This window comes from Alligator mississippiensis, chromosome 3, assembly GCF_030867095.1.
Source record: "Alligator mississippiensis isolate rAllMis1 chromosome 3, rAllMis1, whole genome shotgun sequence".
NCBI lineage: Eukaryota > Metazoa > Chordata > Crocodylia > Alligatoridae > Alligator > Alligator mississippiensis.
Genome location: NC_081826.1, coordinates 286,986,081 through 287,009,303, shown reverse-complemented (window position 1 = coordinate 287,009,303; position 23,223 = coordinate 286,986,081). Strand labels below are relative to the sequence as shown.

The window sequence follows — 23,223 nt, the reverse complement described above, 5'->3', positions numbered from 1 at the left end:
TTTTTTAAAGCTTGCTTGGCAGTAGGAAATAAGAACCTCTTTCTTGCAAGGCCACTTTAAGCCTTATCATAATGTCAGGAAGAACAGCAGAATCCATCAGTGATGCACTAGTGTGCGTTAAGCATACTGAGAGGAGAGCTTTTTGACTAATAGACAAACAAAATAAAATACCTGTTAGCTCTGCTAACCCTTTTTTGCTTTTTTTTCATGCATTTGAGCTGGCTCTTTTTGCTCAGCTCGTGGCAAGTTGTTTCTTCCAGCAACCCATGACCCCAAATTTCGCTTCAAGGACACTCATTCCCTTCTAATGTAATGAGAAAAAAAAATTGCGAGAAGCCTAAATCCACATAGTAAATTACAAAGATGAAATTCTCTCAATAAAGCATTTAAATGCTCCCATGCAAACTCCGTTAAGCAAGTGCTTCCTCATAAATCTCAGCAAAAATTAAATGACTCGATTGAGATTTGCATCCTGTAATTAAAAACATGCAGGTTCGTCTAGACCTAAATATAAATTAACATTTCTATTTCTCTTTTTATGTGCTCATATTTTTAAAGATGAAAAGTGTGTGTGTGTGTGTGTGTGTGTGTGTGATGCAAGAGAGGTGGGAAGAAATGGCTCACATTGTTTCTCTCATGTTCTTCAAGAAGGGTTGAAAGATGTTTATTACCCTGCTATCCCAGTAGCAGTGACTTGAGAGAGAAATATTTTTGTAACAAAAATGTTTAAAGTATGAAAGTGAAAATTTCTAAACAAAGTGAAATTTCAGCTTTTTGAAAGGATGCACCTTTTATTTTATTTTTGGCTAAGCTTGTTCCAAACCCCAGAGAATTGAATGGGAGTATTCCCACTAACTTCACTGGCCTGCTGTGTCCAGGCTCATAAAAGAATATTACCCTATTTTATGAAGTTATTGGGCAGAAAATAGGTTTTCTAATACTGAACTAGTATCCCAAAGAAACAGTAGAGCACTGCATTCATTGATCTCTTCCAAAACCAGGGCTTCAAGGGAATCAACATGGACCAATTAGATTTTGCCCTCTTTGTTTTACAAAGAGATTATTAGCAGTGGAGGTTGAAGTTATCATCTTCCTGGCTACCCAGTCAGTTGTCCCCAACACTGCTTAGAGGTGACCTCATCTGGGGTCAGGGAGCATCTCATTTGTGTTCTTCACTCCTTCCTCTGGTGGAGAAAGAGAAAGGATGCCAGCGGGTGGGAGCTTTGTCAGTTAAGGACAGGGTTGAGATTGATCACTAACTCCTGTTGCATAGGCCACCAGATAGTCATCAGGACTACAAAGATTTCTGATCCCTGTCAGGAGGCTGACAGTGTTACTTAGCAGCTTTAGAGAGGCAGAGCTTTCCCTATACATCCCTCTCTCCAGCTGCCAGTGTCCTAATTCATCTTTCCCTCTTTAATCTGATTCTAACTTCCAGCTCTTTGACTTTTCGGTGGGTCTTTCAGACTTTCTGTGGAAACTGAGAAGCCAGTTCTACATCTGCTAAGTGTTCTCAGGCCAGGTAGTCACTCGCCATAATACTTCTCCCGTACAACTTCTGATCCTTTCCGGTAACTAAAGGACCAAGACCACTGTGACTTTTAATGTAACCCCATCTTCTTTTCTTTGCAACTTTAAAACCCTTTCTTGAAACAGTGGCAACTCAGACAAAATTGAGAAGTTTCTATCAAAACAACAGTTTTCTTGTGAAACTATTTCCATTCATCTATCTTAACTCTTCCTCCCCAGACCTACCCCCCCTTTTTTTTTAACAAGGCCCTAGTTCAACAAACCGAGAGGAGGAATTTGGACCCTGATTTGGCAAAGCTCTTAAGCTGGTGCTTAGCTTCCAAGGGACTTGGTATTTTTACAACAGCCCACAGTGAACTTGGTACTTCACTAAAGAATTGGGAAAATAAATGCAAACAGTATGCTCTATTGTTTTAGAAATTATTGTGTTCTCTTACTGTAAGTTGCTCTGAGCTTTTGGGCTAAGTACAGACAGTCGAAAAGCTCAAGGCTGAATTGATTCAATCTTCATAGGTTAGTCTAAACTGCCAAGATTGAACCAATCAGGAAGTGAACAGACATTCACTTTTGATTCCAGAAGTGGAGCCACGTGTCTGCAGTGGACCAGGCCAGAAGCCAGTGGGTGCTAGAGCATGGCTGCCCATTGGCTGGAGGAGATAGCTTGGGCCATCCTGTGAGGGGGAGGGAAGAGAGTGCTTGTGAGGGAGCTGCAAAGCATCCTGGGATGCTGGGGGACTTGTAAATTAACTTGAATCTGGAGGGGATCTGGGTTAGAAGATCAATAAACTGATTTAGCCTAAATCAGTTAAGCCTAATACTTAATCCATCCAGGTTTATCTCAAACTGGTTGGTCATTTTGAAAGTGGCTTATATCCACTGAACTTCTGTTGCGTTACAGATGTTAACTGGTTTCTGATCATGTATACCATGTATGTGTAATATCTGTCCCTAGCTTTGTTGGGAAGGGCAGGATATAAATTGAATAAATAGATGAATGAATAAATAAATAAACTTGAATACTATACATTTTCTTCTGAAATTTAAGCATATGCTTACATGTTTGTTGAATCAGACTATAGTCCTTTTCTCTTTAACTGCCTCTGATATGCTTTAATAGTGTTCTTGACTTGTTAATACTATGTATTTAGCCCTTTGTTATCAAGAGAAGTAGTTCAGTCTGAATATCCCCTTTTTAAATTTCTGATTACTTAGATTGTATGCCAAAGATTTCTGCCCCTTCCACTTTGGGTACATTAAGAATTTCTCTCTTCATTTTAGAAGACACCTTCCTAATTTTAACTACTATTCTGAGGTGAGCTCTGTGTCTGTGCTGCTTCAGAGAGAATTCAAAGAATCTCTTTTGCCATACACTCATGACAAATATCTAAAACAACAAAAGCCCCAATGTGCAAAACTTCCGGCTTGTCCTTCATTGCACCTTCCTTGGGGCCATAACAAGCCTTATCGGGAAAAGGAAAAAATATGACCAAGACTGAATAAATATGGAATGTAGAGAAAAACCAAGCCATCCCTTGCACAGTAATTACATCATGTCATTATTGGACTTGCATTTTATTACAGTTCATCCAGTGTCAGCGGAGACTTTTTAATCATGCACTAGATTGAAGACATCAAATAAACTTTGAACTCCATCCTGGTCACTACTTGGTTTAAAAATATTCTCCCTATTAATATTTGAGGCATTACTGTAATTCATTAATGGCATGTTTTGTATGTTATAACTTTCACAAAAACAATCGGATATCTTTAGAGCCGTAGTTGTGTTATTTACTGTTTTGATGCATATGTCTATTTTTCTCTTGATCTGTCACCAGCATGAGATTACTTAAGCACATATGATATTAAAGATAGTGCTATGTACTTTACACTTTCATTTGACGATCTAAGTGATCTAAACAGGTGGATGAGTTTTGTAATCCAATTTTATAAATACACAGACTGTGATAAATGGAGATTTTTGGCCCAGATCCTATTTTACCTAGTTGACATCTAGCTGGACTTAGGCACTTTAAGTGTGATTCTCTTCTAACCTGCTCAAGTCCCTGCAAATCTATATTGCATATATTTTTTTAACACAACACTGTGTGCCCCTTTTGATTGAGTGCCCCTCAACACACCACCATGTTCCCCTCATGATTGATGAAGCCAGCATGGCTTCATCATGAACAGGTCTTGCCTTACCAAGCTCATCTCCTTCTATGACCACCTGGACATGAAGGAGCAGGTTGACATTATATACCTTGACTTCCAAAAGGCTTTTGATTTAGTATCTCACAATGTTCTTGGGATAAAATTGGAGGATTGTGGGCTTAACTCCAAGACAGTCCGGTGGGTGAGAAATTGGCTGCAGGATAGGACCCAGAGAGTCATAGTGAATGGATCTGTGTCATCCTGGCGAGAAGTGGGCAGCAGCATCCTGCAGGGGTTGGTGCTTGGTCCAGTACTTTTCAACATCTTTATTAATGATTTGGATGTGGGGGTGAAGAGCTCACTGGCCAAGTTTGCAGGTGACACCAAGTTATGGGGAAGTGTGGTCATGCTTGAAGATAGGTTACAGTTACAGGCAGACCTGGACAGTCTGGCAAGTTGGGCGGATTGGAATCTGATGAAGTTCAACATTGAGAAATGTGAAGTGCTCCACCTCGGGATGAACAACACCCAACACACCCAGAGGCTTGGTAGCACCAAACTGACTAGCACCACTAATGAAAGGGACCTGGGGATAATAATAGACCACAGTATGAACATGAGCCGTCAGTGCGATGCTGTAGCGAATAGGGCAAATAACACTCTGGCATGCATCAATTGATGCATCTCCAGCAAAACCAAAGAGGTGATTCTTCCGCTCTGCTCAGCACTGGTGAGACCGCGGCTGGAGTCCTGCATCCAGTTCTCGGCTCCGCACTTTAACAAGGATGTGGACAAGCTTGAGAGAGTCCAAAGAAGAGCCACCCGTATGATCAGAGTCTTTAAAGGCAAGCCATCCGAGGAAAGGCTGAGGGATCTGGGACTCTTCAGCCTGAGGAAGAGAAGGGGAGGCCTGAGAGGGGACCTGGTAGCAGCTCACTGCTACACTAGGGGAGTACATCACAGGCTCGGTGAGCAATTGTTCACTAGGGCACCCTAGGGGAAAACCAGGAGTAATAGCCACAAACTCCTGGAAGATCGATTCAGGCTCTACGTTAGGAAAAACTTCTTCACAGTCAGGGTGTCCAGACTGTGGAATAAGCTCCCTCCAGAGGTGGTGCAGTCACCTACCCTGGAAATCTTCAAGAGGAAACTGGACAGTCACCTTGCTGAAGTCACCTCACCCCCAGTTATCTTTCCTGCCTGGTGCAGGGGGCTGGACACTTTCAGCCTTACAATCTATGAATCTATTAATCCAATTCATAAACAAAAGCAGGGAAGAAGAGGAGGACCCCATCTTTTGCATTAAGAACTTTGCGGGAACTTCAGCACTGCAAAATAGAATCACATTTAGGTGCCTGACTCTACTTATGAACTGATTCGGTAAAATAGAATCTGACCCCTTGTGTCCAGATTTTCAGAGCTTCAGTCTAGTCTTTGTTTGTGTGTGCAAATCCAGTTACATGCACTAAATTGATTCAGTTGCTGGCACATGTATATATTTCCACACTCCATTATTTAACAAATGGCTGGACAACCTATTTCCCATAATCACCACAGAAGCCAGGACATAGTTGGGAATCTTCAGAGTTCAAGTCCTCTTTTTAAACACAAGTTTGCCTTTATAAGAACTGTTCAACATTCAGTTTATTGATCAATGAGGTTCAGTGAACCTCAGAGTTAATTTTGAATAAGTCTGCACCTCTCATGTTTCCCTGTGAGTTTCAAGTTGGAAAGAGCCTTAAAAAATCAAATAAAACTCTGTCAAAAGCCCAATGTTTCAGTCTTTGGGTTAGGGTCTCTCATTAGCACCTCTGCAGAAGATAAAAGGCTAATTACTAGGTCTGCTTTGTTACTGCCCATTCATGCTAGTTTAAACTGTCACTTAGGATTTTTTTGAAACATCAGTAAAGAAGCCTTTTTGTTTCTTTTAAAACTCATGGGATCATTGTAACAGGGTCTGAGACACGATCTGCTTGGTGTGTTTCCGCACCGTTCATTTCTGGTTTTCGTTTTGTTCATTTCTTAGCTTGCTTCCACTGCACCATGCAAGGAAATTAATGTCTTCAGTTGAAGTTTTACTGGACTCCACAATCCACTAAGTGCTGTGGACTCTGGTCAACTTCTCAAAAAATACAAGTAAATGTGACTGTTTACGTGTATTATGGTGTTGTCTTGGAGCCCCACTCTTTGAGCTAGAGTCCATTGTGCTCAATCTGCAAATGCTCATTGCCCCAGAGAGTTTATAAACAGACCTATCCATTGTCCTGTATCACATCTAATAACCTAGTAACAACAGAAGTATAACACATTGCCTTACACCAGGGTGTCAGATTCATCAACCCAACTCCTCCCCACCCTGGTTGAATTCAGCCTGAAAGCAGTCTTGCAAGTCTAGCAGGTCTAGCAGGTGGGTGATTAATCCATCATCACTCACTCCTCCCTCTCTCTTCCTGCCACTAAAATGCACCTCCAACAGGGATTTTTGGTGTTGAACCCTGCCCTCAAATTCTTGGCCCCTTCCGGAGCTCCAGAAGTAAAGTTAAAAGTTCGTGGGCAGCGTTTGTCTGGATCTTTGATACCACTGTCTTACACAATTCCCACCAGAATCCCCTGCTACCACAGCCCTGCTGCCTCCTGTGTACACAGCAGGCCACGGACAATGTTTTCTCCAGACAGCTTTCAACTCATCTTAAGACAGAAATAAAACATATCAAACAAGTGAATAAATTCAGCAATTACTCATTCTCCCACCAGCCTCTTAAATGAATTCCTTTTCTATTTTACCACATCTTTTAAAATCTTTTTTAGTTCTGAAGAACATGATCCTATGTTCAGCATTTCTTTTTGTACTGCTAACAAGGCTTTCAGATTGTTTCTGCTTATAATTTTATAGATCTCTCAATCCCCCTGACCTGGTTGTTTATATTTTTAAAAGCCTTCTGATTGATTATACTAATCTTTACAGTCCTGCTTAACCACGCTGGTCTCCGTTGCCCCTTTCATTCCCTGGGCTTAACTGTGATGAATTTTAATTGCACTCCTGTCAAGCAGGTTTGGTTTTTTTTTCCCCCAGTATATACAATATATTTCCACTTTCCAGCCATAGATTTTCCATATACCATATCACAACATACGTGTGAGTCACTGTGGGTTGAAGTTTGAGTTCAATCATATAGGCTGTTTGCAGACATTAACCCCCCCCCCCCCAAAAAAAATCACTTTAATTTAAATTCAGCACATTCATGCGCTTAGCCCCATGCATGCCCAGAAAAGGCAGCACAGTACTTCAACCCAGCTCTGCAGTATCTATAAAGATCAGGTGCTTTAGTGAGGCTTTTTTGGCACTTTTATATAATAGCTAATTGAATCATATTTAGCTGATTTTTTTTTTTATGTCTGCAAGCAGCTATAAACAGCTGTACAGTGGTTGCTTTTCAAAACTTTATCCAAACCTCTTGAAATCAGTGCAATTTCTCTGAATTCAAATGTGAAAGCTTTAGAGTAGAATTTAACTCATCAGGGCTTCATACAGATGTTACAGTGAGAAGTTTGGGGATTTAGATCGGGTTAGGAATGGCTGCCCCCAATCCAACTCGATGATTAGATAGGTGCTGGGAGCCTGATCTAAGGTAAGCTAGGGTAGGGGGAGGATTGGGTGGGATCGGGAAGCCTACCAGGGTCTGCAGTGGAGAGGGGGATGCTTGTAGGAATTGGGGAAGTGGGTGGGTTTGGAGAGCCTGTCAGATCCACCCAACTGCTTCCAGTCCCAGAAACCGCTTCCAGGGCTAGTTTCCTGGTGTTCACTAGTGTCAGGAGCCTGATTTGAAGTAAGTTGAGGTGGGGAAAGGAGCGGGTAGATTGGGGGAGTGGCAAAATTGTGGGGACTAGAACTCTGTGGGGGGCTTATTGGGTTGGGGCGGGGGGCACGTTCAGCAGGATTGGGAGGCTTTCTTCCCCTCCCCTACCAGGGGCTATTTTTAGCCCCCTAACCCCACCATCCCAAGAGGAAGTACTCCCCTGATAACCCATCCCTTCCACTTCTCCCCCGACCCTGACTTAATTCAGTTATCTCCTAGCACCAGATTCAGAGGGTTTGGTGTGCTAGGGGTGGCGGGGAGGGGGAGCTAGTCTGCAGCTGGGGATTATTAACTAGGCTGGGCTAGCACCTGGGCTGTGCCCAGAACGTATGCAGGAATTCAGTTAGATTGATCTAACTCTACCTGATCTAACTTAGCACACTTCCAAGGTACAGTTAAATTAGATTGGGTGGGCCATTTTTTGACCAATCTAACCTTCCTGGAACTTCTGTAGAGTTCATGTTTAGGTCAACCTAACTAGGGATCTGAGTTTAAAGTTTGCAAATAGGCAAACCAAATTAGATTGAGTAGCCATTTTTAATGTGAATGTCTGTACTGTTCAGAATAGGGCTGGAAATTTACCATGCAATGTTGCCAGTCGTAGATACCATGAGACTAGGTTTTCCAGCCATGACCTGAAGGAGTGTGTGTGTGTGTGTGTGAGAAAGAGAGAGAGATGCATCAGAATCTCGAAAAGCAGATTTGTTCTGAATATGCACAAAGTTTGAGATCTAGCTGAGTTTATTTTAGCCAAACTTTTGCATGTTAGCCTTTTATTTCCTAAAATCTAACATTCCTACAGTTACAAAATTGGCTTTTGTGAATACTTAATCTCTTGAGAATCTGATTGTCTTTCACATTTGGGCTTTCCTTCATACTTATCACTTAAGGAGAAAGGATGATTAGATATTTAAGGTACTGCATCCTGGTGGGTTATCTGGGTTCACATCTTGACTTTGCTACAGACAGGTGAGAACATGGGTATATCAGTTAATCTCTCTGTGCCTCAGTGTTCCCTCTGTGAAGTGAAGACAATATTTCCTTTATACTTTGTTTCTTTTGTTTATTTAGGCAGGAAAGTTTTTTAGGATAGGTATTCTCTTGCAATGGATACCTATTATGCCTGCCTTTGTGTTATTCAGATGGGCCCTCTTCTGCAATACAAGGAATAATATTTCTCTTACTTCTATGAGAATAGACCTTGGCCATAACAGCTGTTCAGAAAAGATTGCTGAAGAAATCTTGCCTGTCCTGCATAAACATATCTCCCCCTTGGGATATTATACCCTGTCTGTTTATGAATACTATAGTTTTTCTGTCAAAATCTTGATCATTCACAGGCCTTTCATCTGTTCCCGGAAAAAAATACAAACAACAGCTCCCCATTTTCCTCTTGGGTTCTTCTTAGATGAGTGTGTTTTCCCATGAAAACATTCAGAACACAAAAACTTCTTTCTAAATGTCTTCCGTAATTGTAAAGATTTCCCGAAGCCTCCAAAGATAATCTGAATAGTCAGTGAACTGGTATGTCTGCCAGTGCATGAATAGCATAGATTGTTTAGTGTTTGCATTGGGTCTATCACCAGCTATAAATTTTAATCGGATAGCCGCTTTTCAAATTTATTACTGTTTGCCAAACACTGCTTTTGGCAGGCTTTTGTCACAAAAGCTAATGAATTATGTATAATGTTTCTGCAGTTTTTCATTGTATTAGCCCATGTTATAGTTGTGTGGAATTTTTGCAAATTAATTACCAAATATTATCATATTAATGGATTTGGTAAGAAAAGTATTAGTATGTGTGCATGGGGAAAATATGAATATTAGTACTACGCATGGCTTATGTTATGTAGTAGGGGAAATGATAATAACTTATTTCCAAATTTGAATTTCAAACAATATTAGCAAATGTATTATGAAGAACAGTTATTGAAGAAGTATATAGTAGGCACGAGTGGGAAAGTCACAGTGATTCTAGGTCATGGCTTTTTAAAGAATGAATGTTCGCTTTCAGAACCTGAGACTACTCTTCCCTGTTGTAAAAGTTTCCATTTATTCAGTACCCTCTTCAAAAGGAACCAGAGAGAGAGAGATGGTGTAATAGGTTCAAATCTCACATAGAGATTATCAATTATTCCATTGTATTTATGCCTAACTCTATGCTGTGAATACAGCATTTTAACTGAGTGTTAGTGGGCGTGGTCCTCCTCTTTGGTTACATCATGCAATTTAATTTGGGATTGATATGGGTTGTAATGCAGAAATTTTTATAAAAATGGATAGGTATTAACCCAAGAAATACAATATGTTGGCTACACAGCTTCATAACTGCATGTGTGTTCATCAGTAAAGGGCTCTTTGGAAGGTGCGCCTCAGCCCTGTGCTGGGGCTACTAGGCTATTCATTGGAAAGTTGATGCTTTCACTGGGTTTCTCTTGCCATTTGTGGAATATGTTTAACCCACTGGTGTGGTAAAGATCCTCCTTTGTGTCCAATCTAAGAGGATCTGAGTTTGACAGAGGCCCAGTTAGGGAATCTTGGGTTTTTTATGAGTAAGAAACTATGTGGACTGAGCATGCTAGGGACCTGAAAAACACACACAAACATTGACAACACGTGGGTTGCATAGGATCTAATACAGTGATGTCTACTTCACCTAAGATAGGAACAGTACGCTGTTAATTCAACAGCAGCAAATGGTATGTTGTAATAGCACTGTCTTTTTTTCAACATTGTAAGAATTGTACCATGTTTATATATTGCTATAGGTGGTACTTCAACATTTTGGCTGCTGCCACTGAGAATTTAGTTTATTATCCATGTAATATTAGTTTATGACTGAATAAAGTTACTGTTCCAAGGCTCCATGTGCTATAGAAGTATGAATGATGATGTAGAGAGCTGCCAGGGGAAGCCAGTGCACAACAGGAAGTTTCATTGGCCCTACAAAACCCAAAAAACTAAGGGTTTCTAGAATGCCATCTACTTACACCTTCTTTGCCAAATAGCTATTTATATATATGTAAAGGTAGAGAACTCCTGTAACAAATAGCTCTCTGCTTCTTTTAATGGTACATTCTTTTGAAGAGATGTTGTAATAAGAATGAGAAAGTATTAATTTAATTTTTTTTCTGATTTTCTGAATGAAACAGTACCCACTGGTTCAACCATCTTTGCTGTTAGGTCATCGAATCAATTCTTCTCAGCCAATATGGGATTGTTCTGTATGATCTATTTGCTGGTACAGTTTACAAAGAGTAAAGAGAGAGATGACACTAAAGCGAGGAGGAATATTTGTTGAAAAGGAGGTATTTTTTTATACTATTTATCTGCATTTTTAATATTTTATGTTATGGGAATGTGTTGGAACTCATCTGACACTTGGTTGCTTCAATATTGGGATAGAGATATTTGCAATCGGTCCACCAGCCCCAGCATCACTGTTGTGTAGCAAACTATTACTTTCTCCCTAAATGGAAAAATTGAAACACAAGGAGGTGTTATGGCTTGATGTTGAGTTTGTGATGTAGGGGGTAGTGCTGTTTAGTGGAGTAGAAGACAGTGCTAAGAGTCAAAAGAAATGGTTGTCATATTGATTTCCTCTGTGACTTTGGGAAAGGCATGTCTCTAAGCCTCAATTTCTACATTATTCCCCCTGGGCCTAATAATGTTTACCTGCTTCATAGAGGTGTTGCAAGGCATAACTAAATAACGCTTGTAAATTGCCATGTAAGTGCAGAGTATTAAGGTCAGTCAATGGCAAAGGTGGAAGGTTATTAGTTTCCATCCCAGTGCTCAGTCTACCAGATCATGTGGCCTCAAGGGACTATCTTCAGGTCAGAAATTACATTTCTATTTTTCACATGATTTAATATGAAAAACACCCTTTATTTCATGGAAAAATTGATATGTTAGAACGGTACAAATTACTACTGACTTAAATGATGCTAAATTGTATACTCTTCTCTCCCAGTTTTCCCCAGTTCTGATTTGCTGGATAACAAGGAACTTCTCCATGTAGTGGCAGTGGGGTTTTTTTTCTTGTTGTTCTGTCTGCCTTGTGACTGGATAATTTATTTACAGGTGTATTTTGTTACTTTACAGAGGGCAAAATTCACCCCATTGAGCCAGGCTGGTGAACGCTTCATGTACTATGTTGACCCCGTGTTAGTACTGGAGTCTCAAAAGCACTTTAAGGTGCCTTTTAATTGCTTCTATTGAAATCTGTGGTGGATCTATATTTGACACAATTGGAAACCAGAGTCAAGCCAACAATGAGAACTTAAAATCAAGTCTAATGGGCTTAATTGCCACTTACATAGAATAGAGAGGCCCCTATACTGGGGCATATGTGCCCCCAAGAAGTTATGACTTTGTAAACACATTGCTGTCTTGCTGTTGGTTAAAACTTAAAAATAAACAGACATAAAATGTTTTTAGTTGCATTTGCAGGAAGCAGGCCCTTCATAAAACTGCAGTAGATTTGTCCTATTTATGTAAATGTACAGCTTTATATGATGATAAAAATTCTATAATTATCATTAAAATTACACAGTATTTTTCATTCTCTATCCATTCTATTCTTTTTTCTTTTTTATTACAAAAGTAAAACAGTAGCTGAATAATGACTCCCATTATGTATGTGTCCAAAGTTTCTGCCTAAAAAATATGGAAAAAAAAGAAATCCCCTCAGTTCAGAATATCTCATAACAGTCTACAACACATAAGAATACTGCCAGTATATGAGCACCAAGGGCCCTTTTTTTTTCAGAGAGACAGAAAACGACTCAAAAGAGGAGAAAATCGATGTATCTAGCTAGTCTTGGAATCTTCATGCGTATAGATTGTTTTATTCTTAATCTATGGGGTAAAGATGAAGATAGTTAAAGAAAAGAAAGTCTGCTTTTTCCTACAGCACACTATGCTGCTTTAACTTCGAATATTATTTTCCTTTAATTGAGTACTACATTTGATTTGATTTAGTTTGGCTTCTGGCTTTTCATGACTCTCTGAGCTGTTACCAATGCTTTGTCTTTTGAAGTGAACCCCCCCCCCCCCAATAACAAATTGCGTACTGTATTTTATTCGTTATCAGGTGACAAAGTTGATCAAAAATCCCGTGCTGAGTATTATTTGGCAACTGTCACTGATAACTTTTTTTAAAAGGAGTCCTCCCTTGGTCTGTGAAATGGTAAGAGAGTTGGACATACAGCATACTATACATGCATCCTTCAGCTGAATGAAAGTCAATGCCGAGACTTTGTTAGAGGCCCAAAGGCACTCAAATGGCCAAGTGACCAGTGCTATTGATAACCATGAAATTAGAGTTTAATCAAAGTTCTGTTGAGTGAATCATTTCTGAAAGCCTTGTAAGACACCAAGAGATCTTACTTTAATACATGTGAACACATTTATACTTATATTTACATAGATTTTTTTTTTAAAGACCGATTATACCTTTAGATATTGCGAGGTAGACTTTAAAAAATATTTCTAAATGTGGCTTTCTCCTTTGAAAATTTCAGGATGAAGCAGAAATTAAACTCTGAAATGTCTCTCTTTCAACATGACTAGTAGGAAACAAGAGCCCAGTGCTCCTAAACAGAGAGAACTTTGAAAGAAATCATAGTTTGAGAGATTTTCTGAGTAAGCTTAGATATATGGTCTCCTTTAACTAATGTTTACTAACATTTTAATCAGCTCAAACCATTTAATGTACAAGTCACAATATAACCAATATGCACATCACTTTTGGGCAATCATGCTTATTCACATTTTATGTAATGCCATTGCTCCAGAATGGGGAAAGAGAACAAGGAAGACATCAAAAGAAAGCAGCCACATTGTGGACCTTTTCTTACTCTGGTATGTCCACTTCTCAACTTACTTCGTATCCAACAGCTGCCTTGTGACTCATTCAGCTGGCGAACAGCCTTATACTTCTAGCTCTATGCATATCTAGCTTCCAGGCATTTACCCTGTATTTACAACACAGTGTTTTCAGAGATGGAAAAGATCACTTACTGATTCCGGAAGGTGATGGGGAGAGAGGAAGTACAAGAAAAATGTACTCTCTATAAATGCATTGATTTTTCTTTGCTAGGGTCTTTTTGCAGTGGCCATTCCACCCAGTTTATGCTATGATAAATGAGGAAATATGTGAAGCCTAAGATGTTTTCTTTGTTTATCCTATAAAATGTTAAATGCCCATCCAAGCTTGGGGCTGTTACTGTCTCCTGCAGTGCAGTCAGCATTGCTGTAATCAGGTGGGGGACCTTCAGTAACGGCCATGCTATGATGGGGCTAGTTATTCCGTTTTCAAGAAAGAGGCAGATACAAAGGAAAATCTCAGACTAGCCAATTTCTCTTACCATTAGGAGAGAGCAGAGATGTAAAAGGTTTTTTTTTTAGTTACTGCTCTTCTTACAGCTTATGATTAGGCTGCTAGCTTTTTAACTTTTTTTACAGGACGGCAAGACATCTTGCAAAGGACCAAACAATGGTTCTATCAGCATCCAGCCTCTGAAATGTAGTCCAAAATTAAGAAGATGGTGAAAATCTTGATGAAGCAATGGACCCGGGTAGAAGTTCTGTGCTCTGCATAAGAATTGAAGGATTCCTCCCATCCCTGTTGCTAATGTAACATGAAGGAAAAGATATGCTTACTTCTTTCATTTTTGAAAAATGATTTGTTACTGAGGTTATAGAAACAAGGATCACACTAATATCTTAATTTTTGTCACATCAGTAATAGATGTTGTTTTATTTCTTCTGAACTTTAGTGGTGAGGGAAAGCATGGAAAGGAGAAGGGGACTCGAGTGGTACTTTGGTAGCTGTGTAGTATTACAAATCCGAAGAAAATAGTGAGGCAAAAGGGTGACATATAGCCTACAGCAAGGAGTGTTCTTACCAGGAAGTTGTCAAGTGCTTTGCCTGTTAAAGTGTTTTACCGTGTAAGAAACATTAAAATGTGGAGCTTATACCATTTTACACCCATGGAGAAAATAAGGCAATTATGAAGAAGCAAGGTGTTTGTTGCAAATGCATTAGTAGAGTTCCTTGTTGCATCAGGGGGGAAAAAAATTGGATGCCTTTGAGGGAAAACTCAACTGAGAGATGGCTTCAGAAAACCCTTCCCCCTCCCATGATTTTATTCTCTCTCATTATATTTGACATTTTGGAGGCCGAGTTTTTCTTCCAGAGTAGAAACATATGGGAGTTGGTTAAGAGGAACAAGACTCTCTGAGAGGTACAGAGCACATACCAAGCAGAGGGAACGTGTGAAATATTGCAATGACAAAGAGGCATTGATAGTTTGTTGTTGAGATGGTTGAAGCAGCTTGGTGTGTCGCGATGCCAACGAATGAAATATGTCTGTGCTGTGCTTAGACAGATAAGAATATTTGACTTATGTGCTGTCAGCGTGGTTTGTGCTTTGGTAGGAAAATGAAATCTGTGCCCAATGTACCCAGACAGAACTTTCAAAGAACAATAACAAAATTATATTTAATCTATTCATTCCTCTTTACTTTGTGCTAAGGGAATATATGATGTTTGGCTCCCAGTGCAGTCGGTGATGTGCTAGTGAAATGAAAAAGTACCTGATGTGACTAGACAGGACTTTAACAAAAACAACAAATAGGCTTTCTGTGCTCTGAGTTATGAATATGTGACTTTGCTGTCGTTACAGCTTGAGCTGTAGCATTGCATTGAAATCCATGACCAATGGAGCCAAGTTCTGCCAGGGGGAAACAAATGACTATCTTTCTCTTCCGTGTTTCTTTGTCTTAATAGGCACTGACATTGTGGAATCACAGCAGAAAATGACCGAGCAATCACTGCTCTTTGAATTGGACAATATTCTCTTTAAACAACTCCCAGAACCTACGCCCTGCAAAAACACAGTAGATAAATTAAAAAAGAGAAAACAACCGACTAACATGAAAAATAGCAGCAAATTGTTCTTGGGGGTTTTTTTTCTATTGGAGCTTTTCCTTATATGACAGTCTAATGTCAGTATCTGGAACTGTTGTATTAAAGGCAAGATTAGATGATACAGTGCTAAATTCTCACTTCTGGGAAAGCAAGGCTGGCTCTATACCACCACTTGGCTTTGCACCTGATCAGGGGCTGAACTACCCTGATGTGACTTAGAGTGCATCTTAAATGATTTGCCCTTGGAACCACTCTGCCAGCTTGGGATCATCAGACTACAACCACATTTCTAGTCCATCCAGTTCCTGTAGCCTGGATGGGGTGGTATCAGGAAGCTGGCTGTACTGGGTTTTATATCGCCTGCATATTTATGGACTCTGGCCCCTTTGTCATCAGCCCAAAGCTGAATGTGATGCCCCATATACAGAAAGAGGGAGGCATGAAGTGAGCTGTTGCTCATGACAGCATATGCATCACTTATTCAGCTAGTCTATAAGGTGCATCAGCTAGTTTATAAGGTGCATCTCTACTCTGTATGCCTTCTGTGCATACAGAAAGATATGTGCATAATTATTGAAAACACTTTTCTATCATTTACAGGGCTTCACATAGAGCTTCTCATTGGTTGTATCTCAAGGGAATTGCAAGGCATTATAAGTTCTCACCATTTTACTGACAATGGGTCAGAGAAGTTGAGTGGGTGTCAGTGAAATGGTGCCAGAACCAGACTAGCAATTAGGAGTTCCTAAGCTCAGTATTGTCTCAAGCATGAAATCAGATGAAATTTGAAGCTACCAGAGATTGTCATGACTAGATTTTGCCAGTAAATGACTGATTTGAAATGACTGGCAAAATTCTTGCTGACCAACAGTGTTTACATGTAGCATACTTTTTTGTAATGCCTCAGGTTGCCGCCACATTCTCCTTAGAGGAGGGTGAGAGAGAAAGAGGCGCCATCCCACGTGGAACAAGAACAGTTCAACCTGTTTTCAGATAGCAGCTGTTGAAGCACATTACCCCCTTGGTCCCGAAAACAATGCATCTTTGTCTAAGACTACATCACAAACACATTAGAGGGGTTTTAATTTAGAGACAGTCGATGATTGCCAATGCTTCAAAAATGCTTTCTCAGAAAGACATACAAAATGAGTTTATGAAGTGCAGGAGACTTGTGAAACCTTCATGATAACTGCTTCTGAGAAATAGGTATGGACAACATCTTAGTTTGGGTGGGTTGTTTGAATTACCTCACCTAGATATGTTAAGAGATGGAGTCCTTTTTTTATTATTATTTTTAACTATATAGAGTTAACTTTTATATGAATAGTCTAATATAAATGATAATAGCATTGATACTAATTAATATGTAATTATTACTGTGTGAGCTTTCTTATTACTATGTGCCACAAATAATATTGAGGACTAGAAAATGTAAGGAGCTCTATCTGTTTAGTTCTTTAGCTCAACCTGTTTAAACAAAGGTGGGATGGAGAGAGAGTACCAGGTACTAGCAGGCTTTTTAGGCCAGCAAAGATGCATAACAAAAACCAATTAAAATTCTCAAAGTTAAAGCCAGATCAATTCAATTTAGAAATAAGGTACAATTTTTAACATCTGAGGGTGATGTTGATTATGGTCTCTTGATACCTTCAAATCAAGACTGATACCTTACTTTACGTCTGGATTTAGCCAAATACATTGAGTCATTGGACTTGATACAGAGGTGATTGGATGAAATTCAGTGGCCTGTGTAATTCAGCCAAAGACATTAGATGATCACAGTGTCCCTTCCAGCTTTAAAATATACAAATCCATGACTTAATAAGCATTTCTAATAGAAACCGTGAAAGCCCATCTTCTCCCTTTTTTCAATGCAGGACACTTGTACTGTACTAGCTATCTTTCAGCATGTGCGCCTACTGTGCCGGAAAACAGGAATGTCAGCTGCAAGGGGTGAAACCTTAGCCCCATTGAACTTAATGGCAAAATCCCATTTGCTTCAAGGAGTCAAGATTTCACCCTTGGTTTCCAGATGAGCTGAACATTACCCAAGTGAGTTTGTTCTTCCTTTCCAACAAGTGTATAGTTATAAGGCTATGTTTGCTTCAGGCTAGAAAGAATACTCGAAATCAACTAGACTTTTATCCTCAGCTTATCATGAGAAATGCTTGAAAAAATTTCAGTGGAGCCAATCTCCATTGAAAAATGTAGTTTCCCTGTTTCATGAGAGCACATTGATTTTTTTTTTTTTTTTTTTAAGACCAAATTCTTTAGGGAGAACAAAGCTTGAAACATCTCTTTTCACCATAGTCATATTGATTCATTTCATTTACACTTAAATATCATACTCCATATTAATGTTAATGTTGTAAATAAAGGTGTTATTCAGATGTAACTTCTATAAAAGTGTAACTGCAACAACACAATCCAAACGAAAGATTGTGACACTGCCAAAATGAAATGTTCCATTTTTCCCAGACTAAAATCCTTCGGCATGTTTAATTCACAGGAAAGAAAACCTAAATTTTTGGGTTTGTTCTAAATTAGAATAAAGAAAATGTAAACGTCAGAATTCCCCACGGGGTGGAAGTTCCAGCTCCCAACCAGCTCTATCCAGGACCCCAAGCAAAGTACTCTTTACTACCTGCATCAGTGAGCTGCTTATGGTGTTTATCTGCAACATACCATAAATACAACCCAGCCTGCCTTAAATCTCCATGCATGACTGCATGGAATATATTCCATGTGCTGCGTAGTAGAATTGAAGTACTCGTAAAGGGTGAATGCACCATGTTGAGCTATTGAACGTTTACCTTTCCCATTAACCCATGTACCTCCTTTTGCCTTTCAAACAATTACATTGACTTTTTTTCTTAAGGATGGAGGGATTGAAGATTATTTGACCTCTATAAATTAAAACTCGTTTGGCAGAGTTATAAGTGGTAAAAAAAAAAAGAAAAAAGAAAAATGTATTTTTCCTACTAGACCAAAGCTTTTGGATCTGTACATAACCTAGGTACAGATTCTACTGCAAAGGCATGTCCTTTATGGTTCAGAATCTCTCTGTTTAAATGAGTACAATGCAGGATTGCAGCAACCTTTCTTCTATGAGTTGTGGATAGTTTTCTTTTTTTTTAAAGAAATATAGTCATTAGGCTGATTCAATCATCCTTATAATTAATGTCTTTATTTAAAAAGATACTGCAGATGGAATAACCATTGATTATTATTGCTGATTGAGTTTGAGACTTCCAAAGCCAAAGCATAAGCCTCTACAATTTGAAGAAAAAATCTAGAAGACCAGGTCCAAAAATAGCCGTTGGGTGTTGAGTCCAGGATTGGAATTCAAAACAGCCCCATTCAATGGTTCACTTAAGTACCTCAGTGTTTGAATTGAAAGTTCCTGCGGCATCCGCTGTCCTGTTTCTGCACAAAGTCAATGCATACCCAATTTGAGCACCTAGGGTGCTCTGTGGTGGAGGGTGGTGGCATTTTAGAATGGATCTGAGAGCCTCTCTAATTAAAGCACTCACAATGTCATGTGTATGCTTAAAGTGCTTAAGTTAAAATGCCCCACCAACATTTTGAAATGTGAGGATGCTGAATACACATGATGCAGAGGCTGCTGCAGCACATTAATTACAGTGCTTCAGCAGACTCCCAGTAGACTCGGATTAATCAAGTCTGCTCCGATGTGTGTTAATTAGCATGCATTGGAGCAGATACGCTCATGTGTATAGGTGGCCTTAGGACCTATTTCCTGTCTAAACTCCACTAGGACTGGCAAACAGCACAGAACAGCACTTAAGTTCCATGAGGAACCTCAATACATTAGTTATACTCAGAACATTTCTAATGCACATGGGGACTGAAAATGCCTCCCAAAAACTAATACTAGTTGCTTTCTTTTATAAAATGTGGCCATGGTGAGGAGATCTTGCTGCTACCCACCTTTTTGTTGTAGTCTAGCACTTCCCTGGGATGCTGGGTTCAGTTCTCTTCTGAGCTAAGGAACTGCAAATCTACATCCCTTGCTTTGCAGGGGAGTGCCCTGACAACCAGGCTACAGGCTATTCTGGCACACTCTCTGTTCCTTGTTATAGTTGGACCACAGTGCAGAACAGGCTGCAAGGTTCAGGGGCCCAGAAGAAGAACAAATAAGAATATTCATGGCTAAGTAGCCTACTAGTTCAGGCACTCTGTTGGGGTGGTTGTCCTGAATTTCAGTTCCTGTTCCCAGGACTCTTTAAGGATTTTATGTTAAACAGTCATTAGTTTAAAACCAAAACAAAACAAAATGAAACAAAAATGGAATAATTTTGGTAGTAGAAGGGGAGGTGCACCCAACCAGCCAAGCATTATAGTCTGGTGGTTACAGAAGTCTCCTGCAAGTTGTGGATTTGAAACCTCTCAAGTTGACAAGGGAATTGTGTGCATTTACTTGGTAAGTGCTTTAACACATAGGTAATAGATAAACTGTGGGTGGCAGTGCCTTTTCTGGCCATGGTTTAAAAGAAAAGAATATGCCCTGATCAGTTTTTTTTTTCAGAGTATACTTGTAGGTACCTATCATCAGAAGAGGACTCAGGATCCTGATTGGATGGAGATGCCTCCTTTGTCTGTGATTCAGGTCCCTAAGTTCCAGAGAAGAGAAGGGTGTCAGACAGCTCTTTGCTCAGCATTTCTTGTTCACAAGCTCTGAGCAGTTCCCTACTCAGTGGGCGCATCTGCACAGTGCAGTGGACTAATCTACTGCGCAGTAAAACATCACCATGTAACTGTGTGCAACAGCTGCTGTGCAGTACACCAGCTTAATGCATGGTTGTCTACTACCTGTAAATACAGGTAGTAGATTAACTGTACATTAGCTACTCCACAGTACAGCATATATAGACAACTGACCAGGAACAAATTGGTCCAAGTCAGCCTAGGCAGCAGGGGGAGGGAAACTGTCCCCTCCCCTGAGCAGCTGTTTCCCAATCGGCATGGGGTAACAAAGCAGCTGCTGGGGGAAAGGACAGTTTCCCAGTCCCATGCCCCCATCTGCCAATTGGGGCACAGGGCTGAGAGGCAGCTGCCCTGGTGGTGGGAGTGCTCCTCCCACCCCCTAGAGCCCAGGCCTGACTCTGGTGCCCCCTACCAGCCCTGGGTTGGCACCCAGGGGAGCCTGGACCTCCCCTTGGCTGCTGTAGGGGGGCAGAGGGGCAGGAGTTAGTCCTGCACTGAATTGTTTCTGTTGGGAGCAAATTTGCTCCCAGCGGGCACACATGTAGATGTGCTTGTGGGGAAAGCTTATTGTTCAGTAAGCTTACAGTGCATTAATAGCACATGTAGATGTGCCCAGTTTTGATCTATTCTTTTTTTTTTTAGGTGTAATTCATGTGTCCTTTCTCTAGCATGAAAGCCATCAAAGGCCCACCTTAATGTTACCTACATGTTCTAGATCTGTTCTAATGCCAACATGAGAATTGACTGAGGTGTCTGAAAGCACAAGTCTAGTACTGCCATCATTTTGAATGAGATGTGTGTGTTAGCAGGGGTGGATCCAGAGGGCATGGTGGTGTTGCAGTTATATTCCTCTTTGGCTGTGCTGCATGTGAACTCTGGCACAGGGTCTGCCCCAGGGTCCTTGGTTTCACATAGCTCCAGAGCCTAGGGGCTGAGTGCTCCTGCTGCTCATCCCCTCTTTTTAGTTCCTGCTGATTCAGTGAGGAGGGAGAAAGTGGAGAAGGGCAAACAGTAGACACGTTCCTTTCCTGGGCTCCAGAACCACAGCAAATCATCCCTGGGTCTAAATGTCCTGAGGATCCTAATCTGTTAGGCATAACAGGAAGAGAAGGCGGAGACCTACCAGCCATTTGCCCAATTCCCCTTACAATTTCACATAGTTTTATGAAGATTGGAATGATGATCATAATAAAGATTATGAATCAATTGGATTGTCTATGAAAAGGGAGTATTACTTCTCTGGTCTTGTTACAGCACTATGACATTACAAATAGGTGACCTTAAACAATCATTTAAACGTCAGTCAGATCTAGAAAGGGAAGCTGCTGTTCATGAATAACATCAGGAGCTTGAGGTTAGTGGGTTGTTTCTTAGTTTGAAAACTCATTTTCTGTGAGGTTTAGAAAATAGCTCTGTTTACTCTATCCAAGTCAAACCTGCAATCTACTATATTATAGGTAATGCTGGCTATAATTAAAATTGCTCAACATTTCCCATTATGAGACTGTGTATTGTGGCTTGCTTCTAACGTAGTCATGTTTAAGCTGAAATGTGCTGTTCTGCGTGTTTGCCTTTGGGCTTTTAAAAATATTTTAGTACAAGACTTTATTCTATTTGTGTACATATGCACACACACCCACCCATCTTCTGGGAGGCTCGTTATTGTAGCCTACACATAAATGCATTTATTTTTTAAAAAATCTGGTCTATTTAAACAAAACAACCCCCCCCCCCCCACACACACACTTTTTATTGTTTTGGCACAATATTTTTTAAGAATCGGATTATGTGAAGTTCTAAGCATCACCATTTATAATCTAGTGCAGGGGCTAGTAATGTTTTCCCACCGGGGGATGGGATGACCCAACGTGGGTCTGAGGTGGACAGGCACTAGGAAGCTGCAGCACAATACAAAGAGATCCACTCTACTGAAGCCTTTGGTGCCCCATAACGTGGCAGCACAGAGCAGGGAGAGAGCCCCTTTCACTAGAGCCCCAGGTGCCCAGCTGCAGTGCAGTGTGGGCAGAGCTGCTGCCACTGAATGCCACCAAAACCACAGATCCATGAGCCAGATCCAAAGGCTCCTTAGGCCATAGGATGCTGACCCCTGCCTTAGTATACTAATACTCACCTTTTCCAAGGACAGGACTTTTCGGTATGATAGGTTGAGACATGCTGAAGTTATAACCTCAGTCTAACAGGCTTCATGACTGCAAGCTGACTAAGGGTGTAATTTTAATCCGATATAAAATTAGATATAGGTATATGGGGAAATTGGGTAATGTGGCAGCAAGAAAACACGAATCATTTGGTTAGTTAGGAGCAGATGTTTTAAAGAACTCATGGTGCTCCATTGGGAGCTACTGGACAGTTTTTGAAAATCACATTTGGGTGCTGAGGTGAGAGCGGTGCTTTCTCATGTGCTTTGAGAACTTGAACATCTGGTCCCAAGCAATTTGGATAAATCTGGATTTATGTGTGTGTCTTTTAGGAGACCAAAAGACTGATCTTACTAGGCTGGAAGATATATTAATTTGATTCTAATGATTAGCAACACGCACATATGTATAACAGAGCAAATTTTAATCATTACTGCAAATCTTGTGGGGGAAACCCCCCCATTGTTTCAGTGGAGTTTGTAGCACAGTTGTGATCAATAACTGGCCTGCTGACTTTATGTATTGTATTTGTTTAAATTTTCCTGAATTTCAGGCAAGATTCTTGAAATCAGATGCTGAATGGTTTATCCACTATGGAAGAATTCTACTAATTGCTCCCTTTGCTGATTTTAGTTTCTCATTGCCATTGATTTACCAACTTAATCTCACTGAAATAAATAAGTAAATAAAAGGTATCCAAGGCAAAGGTAACTATGTACTAATGATCTTGGGCTACAGTTGCCATGTCGATTGCAGGGCACTTCAACCTGGGTCTTGATTTACTAGTTTAAAAGTCCTAACTTTATGCTGGCATCCCTCACTTAAAATCAGTGCAGTTATAGTAGAAGAAAATTGGAATAGG

The 23,223-nt window shown here is 40.2% G+C and overlaps 1 protein-coding gene across 2 annotated transcripts in view; it reads left to right on the top strand.

Annotated features, from left to right (window-relative positions):
• The window catches only part of DCC (DCC netrin 1 receptor), a 1,021,998-nt gene that overhangs the window by 256,428 nt on the left and 742,347 nt on the right, over positions 1-23,223 (top strand). The gene's annotated exons all lie outside the window — the stretch shown is intronic.